Genomic DNA, 9,390 nt, shown 5'->3' with positions numbered 1-9,390 from the left:
AACAACAACAACGACGTGAAACACAACTGCCAACAGTAATGTTTTTTAAAGAATTTGTTTTATATCTCTTGCCCTGCTTAGGCATAGAACCAGGTATGAGGAAACTCTCAACAGTGAGAGCTACGATGTAAACTGCTCTCTTTAGATACGCTATATGACCAAAAGTATCTGGACACCTCTTGGTTTGGGGCTGTTTTTCATGGTTTGGGCCCTGCCCCTTAGTACCAGTGATGGCAAATCTTAATGCTACAGCATATAATCACACTCTAGACAATTATGTGCTTCCCCTACCAGCTTGGGGAAGGCCTGTTTCAGCAGGGCACGCAGTGACGTCCACATAGAAATAGTTTAGTCATTTACCATAGTACTTAGCCAGTTACGTGCAATTCTTACCGTGCATTTACCTGGTAAATACTCAGTACTTAGGGAAGTGTGAAAGGAAGTGTGAAGTCTTAACCTAGGAAGTCTTCTGGTAGCTTGTGATGAAAACTTTGGTGCCGTTTTTTGTCTCTCGCGGGTGAGCACCAGCGCGGCCGTGTTGAGAGTTGCCGATGGGAGAGGGGCTCGCGGTCAATTCCACAGGCGGTGTCGGTCAAGGTCGGATCTGTGAGCCGGGCCAGGCCAGGCCGGGAGTCCGGCGGGGGGGGGGAGACGGCAAGGAGGCAGACAGGGGGGGCGAGGAAGCTGTAGAGAGCCGGCAGATGTTTCGGACATAACGAGGCCCCGGGAGAGAGGGGCCGCGCGCGGAATTGCGAAGCGGTTCTGAGCCACCGCTGCGCCGAGGCTGGACCCGGCGGCGTCCGCCATCGCCCACGCGCGTGTAAACAGGTAACCGAGGCGTCGGTATCCCAGTCCCTATTATGTGTGTGTGTGTGTGTGTGTGTGTGTGTTTTCTTTTTGTTTGTTCGATTGTTTGTCTGGTTTCTAGCAGGTTCCCAGCCGGTTTGAGCCGGATATCCAAAGCCCCCTCTCCAGTGTCCAATCTCTGCCTTTTTCGACGTGGCACTAGGAGCTCCTGGGACATGAGTGACAGTGGCATGTAAGCCCTCTCTCTCGGTCTCTTGGTCAAAACTCTGGAGACACCAGCATGGCTGCCCACCAATCGGGCACAACTCACATATATTACAAATTCACTTGGTTGTCGCAGATAATCACTAATGTAGGTAATTGAAATTGCAGGGCATCACAGATCAGGTAATCACAAAATAGAGAAAAATGAAAGACTGATATAATCACGATGAGGATCATCAAGCAAAAGTGCAAAGGCACCTCCAGCCATGATGGAGTTCACCGCACATAGCCTGCTTGGGGAAGGGGTGCTAAAACAGCACATCCATAAAGGGGTGATGATTCAGTCAGATTAACTGAAACTTGTTTTGTTTATACAGTTGAAATGTAGAAGTGCTTCCGAAAACTGACGCGACTGAGCTACAGCGCTAATTAAAACCCTGCTCGGCACCGAAGCTTCAAGTCAGGGGATCAGATCTCTTGGATTTGAATCGCAGAATATTGTAAAAACAAGAGTTGCGAGGGACAGAGTTGAAGAGGCGCAGTGAATAATGCCTGTTCTGAAATCATATTTTCGTACGTAATTGCATTCAAACACTTGGCTGTGACAGCCACCGCATTGACATCAGGGAGATTCATTAATGGAAGCAATTTGTTTTGGAATAATGAACTCGTCTTCCTCTGCAGAGTGTGGGAAGGCCACGGCAGAGGAATGGGCATGAACAGAGCGTAACTTTATTTATAAAGTGCTTTCCATTCAGGGAGCTTGAAGTGTTTTCTAACAAGAATAAAATGAAAAATAAAATGGAAACGCCATATGCTTGGATAGGGTATATGCAGACACATATGAAGACAAATGTGAATACTGTACAGTAGAATAATAAGATCATATGAAAAGAAAAGTAATCCTCATAACTACGAAAATGTTATTTAAAATGGATCATTTTTGAAGGGGATTCAGAAGTAATTTGGTAATTTTGTTCATTTAGGGCAGTCCAGAAGATACAGTGTGAGAATGTGAGAATGAGAACGTGTGTAAATGTGATCACACCGTGGTGCCACAAGAATTCAGGGAACAGAACAGGCAAGATTTCAAATATTTTAAATTAAATCTTAAAATGTATTTGAAAACAGATAGTAGTCATTGTGCAGTGTCCAAGGTTAGTCATGTGTCTTCTTGTTTCTGCTGATTAATGGTCTAGCTGCAATATTGTAGCTTCAGGCAAGGTAATACATTGCTATTTTAGATTTGGATGCAGAGCAGTACAATAATAATCATAATATAATATAACCGCAAGCGGTAATTAACGGGTTCCAAACAGCATGCGGCAATCACAAACCTTTAAGCTGTAAGATCATATATTGGATAAATGGAAAAAATTTCAGTCTCTGTCGCAAAATTTGACATTTGACAATATTTCCTTGCTTTGAGGTCAGCATTCCTACAAGTTTCATGACGATGCGCCATTGCTAAGCCAGTCACATGCTCACTGACAATGGATCGGCTGATGGCGGCCATGTCCAAACAGAGGATTCACTAGAGTCAGCTTCCACCCTTCTCCTCATCTCCTCTCCTACTCACAGTCTCTTACCAATGTGTCGGCGGGCAAACGATACTGTGGAAACAGGTGTGGGGTTGGTGGGTCAGTGTCAGTGGATGGGCTGTGCAATGGAGCAGATGCTACACATCAGACATGAATAATCGAGTTCTCTTAAGACGCCACATAAGCCCAGATGGGTTCCTTTTTTCCACCCTCCTAATGTACTTCATTCAGAGGCCTGGGATCTGGGTCAGGTGAAGGTAGGGTAAAGGGGACAAGCGAGAGCTTCCTGTCTTCTCTGCAGGGACAGTTGAGGTGAAAAAAACATCCTAAGGCAAGAAGGATTTTTTTTTTCTCTGAAAAGCAGTTTGCACAATAATAGGAACATCACTTCAACACCGGATCCTACTGGTTAATAAAACAGCGGATATCTTCCTAAGACTCTCCAATTCATTTTCATTTTCAAGAGTCTCTGGTCTTAATCTCAATAACTATATGTTGTACTATGCTGAAACCTGTACTGCAAGGGACATTCAATTAAAATAAAATATATTATGATTTTTCCACTGCAACATGTTTTCGTCATCCAAGACACTTGTGTTATGTCCAAAAAAAATCTAATTCTTTCTCCCAGGTCACAGGAGAACATACTCAGGCAGTTGAATGATCTTGTCTAATTTAAACCAACTGGAATGCATGGAAAATATCTGCATGAGCCAATAAGCTTGGGCTTCAGAAGGGCACATTCAATGAGAAGGGTAAATGTCCTGGAGGGGGCATTCGATGCTGCGTAAGATACATGGTTAATGTCACTGTAATGTCAGCCACCTCACTGATAAGTGCTAATACAGGCTTCACGTATGGAGAGGGTGACACGACCTCAGCAGATCAAAGCCTGATAGGCCACAGATACCGTATCTGAGAGTTCATCTTCTTCTGACCAACCACGATGGCATGGCTTCCAGCCGCCAACATTCTCTTTCCTGAGTTACAGGACATAATGCAGTGACAAATGCTATGGTAACCAGATTTTATATTGTTGGTGATGATGATATTATTAATTGGTGGGGGGGTGATATGTGTCCTTCAAATGTGTCCAATTTAGTCCCTCTTATTTTCATAATTACACTTGAGCTGTTTTCTAACCAAATAAGCCTTCAATAGCAAGTTATTCCCCAAAGATAGAAAACAAAACAAATAATATATATATAAAAATAGGTATGTTTGGCTGAAATATGAGACGTCCAGGTTAATATGAGGCTGATGCCAACCCTTGCATGGCTGTGACAGAAATGCAAAAAATACCCAGTGCAGATTTACCCACTGCATTTCTGCTCGCCATGGCGACAGAACAGCTGCAGCTGCAGCCTAGCCCTGCGAGCTGGCAGTGACCGGCATCTTAAGCGCGGCCGCCCTCATTTGTAAAACAAGATAACAGATTTGAATTGTTTTCTGTCAAACAGAATCAAATGCGCCGAAAGGTCTTCCTGTTCTTATTGGATTTCTTTTTTTTTTTTCAAATGAAATTGTGTGTGAACGTGTCCAGAAAGCCATAACATTACCGAAGGCGGTGAACGGCCATGGCGTGTTTCCCCCTCCCCACATGTTATTATCATGTGACCGATTTTGCTCGTGGTTGTTTGTGCGTGACTGCTTGACTGGTGTTACCGTGCTCGACTAGATTTCCCCAGGGCAAAATTCCTTCACTTTTCACAATGTGTACGCGGAGCGAAACACAGCTTAATAGGTCTTGCCGATGAACAAAGCAAATAAAAGTGTTCCATTTTGCCTCTTTCTGTGGCTGTGCTGGTTTATTAAATAATATATTGGTTTGTTCCATATTTTCTAGCATGTATATTACCACAGAAGGCCTATGGGGGAGCAAGAAACATAAAATAGATTTTTGAACTGAAGTGACAATATGGATGGTATGACATCAGGATAGTGAACATAAAAAAATAAAAGGACTAAAGGATTTGTGATACTGTTCCAGGAGCTAGAAATGCTCCCCCCTGCTGGTCTTTCATGGGTATTACAATCATTGTCTTCCTGTCCATAATCAAGGTCACATTCGCTGGGCAGTAAATAAACTGAATTGGTGGCATGAGCTAATGCATAAATTATTCAATACACATTTTAAGTAAATGAAGCTGTTATGGAAGTACACCAATGTGCAAATACCTAGCAGGTTGAGGCAGTATTTACGGAAATCAACAATCTTTGCCTCCACACTTTGTACCAAAGGAGATTAAAGTACAAGGTCCCCTTTGCTCTAGATGTATTTGAATTAGCACTTTCATTTTTTTCACATTTATTTTTCAGTAGGGCAATGGCACCTCATGTGTAGAAGTACACTCTGGTGGTTGATATGCATGGACGTGTGAGAATTTGTGGGTTTTTAAACCAGTGCACTGAATGAAGTGACAGTAAACGAATGCAGTGCAAGGCAGTGTAAGTCTGTTCCTGTGTCTCATTCTGGAAAACACAGCGACTGCCCAGAAATACCCCCGACTGTGGCGGCATTAATAGGAGCTTTTTTAATTGGGTTGTTGTGGATTCTTCTCCAAGGTCAGTGCAACAATAGTGTGGCACCCACTGCATTGCTTTAAAAAAAACTCTTCTCGGATGAAGACATGCCATTAAATTAGAAGTCAATGTTGAAGCAACAGCAGGCCCTGAACAACAACTCAGTCAGAATGCTTGAATGTGCTTTGGACACTGACAAATGATGTACAGCTCTGGCGTACAGTGCTCATCCAAAAACAAAGTGATGTCCTAGTTTCAGCCTGTGTTAGGATGCATGGGGAGCTGGGATCTGCTTAGCCTGGAGTCAGCCTGGTGTGCGTGGCTGGCAAGATGGCTCCCTGTAGACATTCAGCGGCCATTTTATTGACCTTCTTGTGACATTGCAGTAATGTAAGAGTGTTTGACACAACTGCCCGACGTGACCACAGGATTGGCTGGCAGCAAGGCTGTGCCCATCCTCCCCCAAAGGTGTCAAGAAGTTCGCTGTGTACATGGATCAGTTTGTAGCATAGGTCATTAAGGTCCTTTTACACAAGCTGGCTTCCCACAGGAAGCTGACTGCCACATAGTTACAAAACCTGCCTAATGTATCTTAAGGGTTTGAGTGGTGTATGTCCACACTAGTCACACCGGGAATCCTGAAAGTCCAGCAGCAACACTAGTGGCTATCTGCTGAATTTTGGTACAATTTAGCATTTAAAGGAATGACTGCATTAACGGTAGTTCACTACCACATTCAAGAACACAGCCAAGCAATTTTCAAGGTTAAGTACGGCTACAGACCTTCCCTGAGGCTGATGAAAGCTGAGGTGAAGACCAGCATCAAGGGCATCCAATCCAGGACAGAGGCTGTTGCTAGGCCACGGTTAAGATGGCAACAATTCTTGGTAAGAAAACCTTCAGGAAGGAGAGGAGCGTGAAAGGCTTTTCATTTTGAGATAAGAAAAATTATCTGTCAGCACATCAAATTTATTACAAAAGAAAACTATACAATTGACAGTGAAGATTTAGCGGCATAGAAAAAAATCAAACTGTCACAGAATGCCATTAACAGTTAGAATAAAGAGTTCGTGAATTATTGTGTTGTATGGCAGTTTTGGAGAGAAAATATAGCAATATAATACATTTAAAACATTGCAAATTAATCCTTACATTTGTGTTGGTTATGAAATCCTGAAATAAGTGCAACCTATGCGGTAAGTGTCCAAATATACTTTATTGTGGGAGGTCTGCCACTTCTACTGTTGTGACATCAATGCCTCGCCTCATTTGCACTTTGGTGCAAGGAAACATGTAGAATCATTATTAAAAGGGGGTGGGCTCAGGTCAGTGATACAAGGCTTCCTCCAGGATCATTGGATATTCCTTGGGTCAGCCCTTGACATGCAATGTAGTCGCCTGCAGTTACACAAATAAGCAGGGAACAGCCTGGTGACATTTGAAGAGGCCATCAAAATTAATTATACTGAGGTCAGGATCCTGCATATTTTCACTTCAGCCCTTTATTTTCCTCTTTATTTCCTTGGCAGTTTATGCAGGAAGCGATCACAGCTGCTTGTGGCATGAGGGTGGTAAATATGCAAATCGTGGATGAGTCATGTACTGGCAACTGCATCTGTATGTTTCATATTATACTTGTACAGTACCTGAATGCATCACATTACCTTCACTTATTCTCTCTCCCTCTCTCGCTCTCTCTCTTTCTCTCTCTCTCGCTCTCTCATTGTATTGCTTTTTATATGTGAACTAGGTCTCTTAGCTTTTACCCATTTATAGGATCCTAGGATCCAAACCTATTGCCCACCCCCCTTGCAGATACATATTCTCAGCTAAATGATCTTCTTCTTCAGGGACTAAACAACCATGACATTTTGCTTCTACACAACAGTATCTGAAATCCAGTGGGATCCACTTAGGTTCTCCCTCGCCCAATGCAGAGCTAATGACCTCTGCCTGAAGGCCACGTTTTTAATATCTTCCATCAGGGATCTGAGGCCCAGATTCTCTACGTCTTTGGTGCAGAAGATCAATCTGAGCAAGGTCACCTGTGGGTCACTTGTGGAATTTGTAATCGTGCTGCACAACTTCATCACCTTCTCGAAAAATATTCCAATTGAACTGGATTTAAATTCACATTCTCTCAATCCCCCAAACTTCTGGGTGCAGCGAAGCAAAGCAATTATTTATTTGTCTTGCATAAGCAAACTGTAATAATACCCAGCCAACAAACTCCATTTCTGAAGGGAGTGGTAAACAGATCAGAGACTTCCTCGGCTACTGGTGGGTACTTAGGTGCATTTGGGGAGACAGCGGCCTGAATGTTTACCGTCATATGGGAAGACAGAGGGAACACAGAGACAATATTCTCAACAAATTCTCATTTATGACTTCATAATATTCTGAAGAGGCCTCAAACTCCTCAAACTCACCCTCTTTATCTCTCTGTCTGTGTATCATAAATGTTAATCAGTGTACATTTCCTCCTGCATTGGACTCCTTAAGCATTCACGCTTGTTCTCAACACAGGTCCAAGAGGTTGGCACTTCAGTACCCGCCCCCCCCCCCCACGGCCTTCCTAATCACAAGCTGAGGACAAAGAGAGAAATTGTAAAATAGAAGTTCTGAACACATCAAAATCCCCATGTTGCGGTAAAGACTTTTATAGGACACTTCCTTTTGTAGACCATGGACAAGCCTGGGGAAAAGTCGATGGCTATAACTGGACAGAGGAACATGAAGGCCGCTAAATGCAGAGGCCAATAAAATCACTATATAGTAGTGCTGACTTGAGCACTGTCAAGGATTTATAAGCTATACACAAGCTGTTTCGTCATCAAGTTCTGTTCACAGTAACCTTTAGTCAGTTTGCTGCAACAAGCATGAGAGAAATTCAGCGAACTACTTGTCAGGTAGCAGAGACATTTTATATGTAAATACAAAAAAAATGATGTAAATTCATAGGACAAAAAATGCAAATGAATGACTGAATAATTCAGTCCATTTATACATTCTGTATATATTGTCACCGTTTAAAAATATAATTTGGCAGGAATTTGCTCAAATCACATCCTGAATGCAAGCGCAATACACCACAGGGGACCGCATTTAACCTTTAATGGGACACCCGAGGGCATTAGACATATTTGCCAGGAGGGACAGCCATGCAAATCCACAGATGGAAAACCAGAATTTCTGTAAAACTGTGGAGCAGACTGACTCTCTATGCTAATATACATTATTTTATATTCTGGAATGAAAATGATTTTTTATTTTTTTATTTTTATTTTTTTAAACACTTGCAATGTTAGCAACAGGGAAAATTAAATTTTTCGCTCTGACTGGATGGAAAAACCTTAGGCACAGGGGAGGATTTGTATTTCCTGCTTTAAGAAACGATTGATAGGACAGATATGGCAATACTGGGGGAGGCGGGAATCGCTTGGCGTTTTCGTGCCCAGCATAACTTGAGCAGCCCCTTGCATACCGCGGAGGGATTTACGGCTCGAGCAGTCGCACGAACGTAATCCGCGCGACTCCGCCGCGTCGCATCTTAAATTTGCGCCGGCTGGATGCGGACGAGCGATTTTTGGGGATAGATTTTCCCCGCCTTCCACGCTTTGACAAGATGAATTGCACGTCGGACGGGGGTGATTGTCCATTTGGCTGTCACTTCCACACAGAGTAGCCACAAGCACTCTGTCACGGGCGGACGGCTCTTTAAGGTTTTTTTAGAGAGATCACATAAACCCTGGACATGTCACCTGACAATGCTGATGCTGTCCAGCACTTGAGCTAACAGCTCTACTCCCTGTCAATTGGAGAATGCATCTCAATTACATAGGGGGGTGGTAAAAAGGGAGCCCTGACTGTTCTCTGTGAAGATTAAAGAAAGGCAAAGCTCTTGACGAAATGCTCAATCTTTGAAATCCAGATCTGAAATGCATTAACCTCTCTCAAGTCTATTTGAAAAAGCAGAGTAATATCTTAACCACACTCACTTTACTAAGTATATTTTAATATTCAAGCATGTATTTGGTGATAACGCTTATGACCTAGCATGCAAATATAATTGCGCCCAATCTATGGTATGAAAGAGAGCCTCCCATAGTCATTTAATTATAAGCCAACGGACAAGCTTACATATATTTCATTTTTAAAAATAGTTATTTGTATGTATTTTCTCAGTGTCTTATTTGTTTAAGCAGCTTAGTTGTTTCACTCCATTTGTCATCAAAGATTGATCCATGAAATCATTATTGGCAAATGCAAATTATTCCACGTACAGTAGAGGCTAACGAACAAACTAATTACAGGG

The sequence above is a fragment of the Anguilla rostrata genome, chromosome 6, assembly GCF_018555375.3.
Source record: "Anguilla rostrata isolate EN2019 chromosome 6, ASM1855537v3, whole genome shotgun sequence".
NCBI classification, from domain to species: Eukaryota; Metazoa; Chordata; class Actinopteri; order Anguilliformes; family Anguillidae; genus Anguilla; species Anguilla rostrata.
This window is presented reverse-complemented; position numbering follows the sequence as displayed.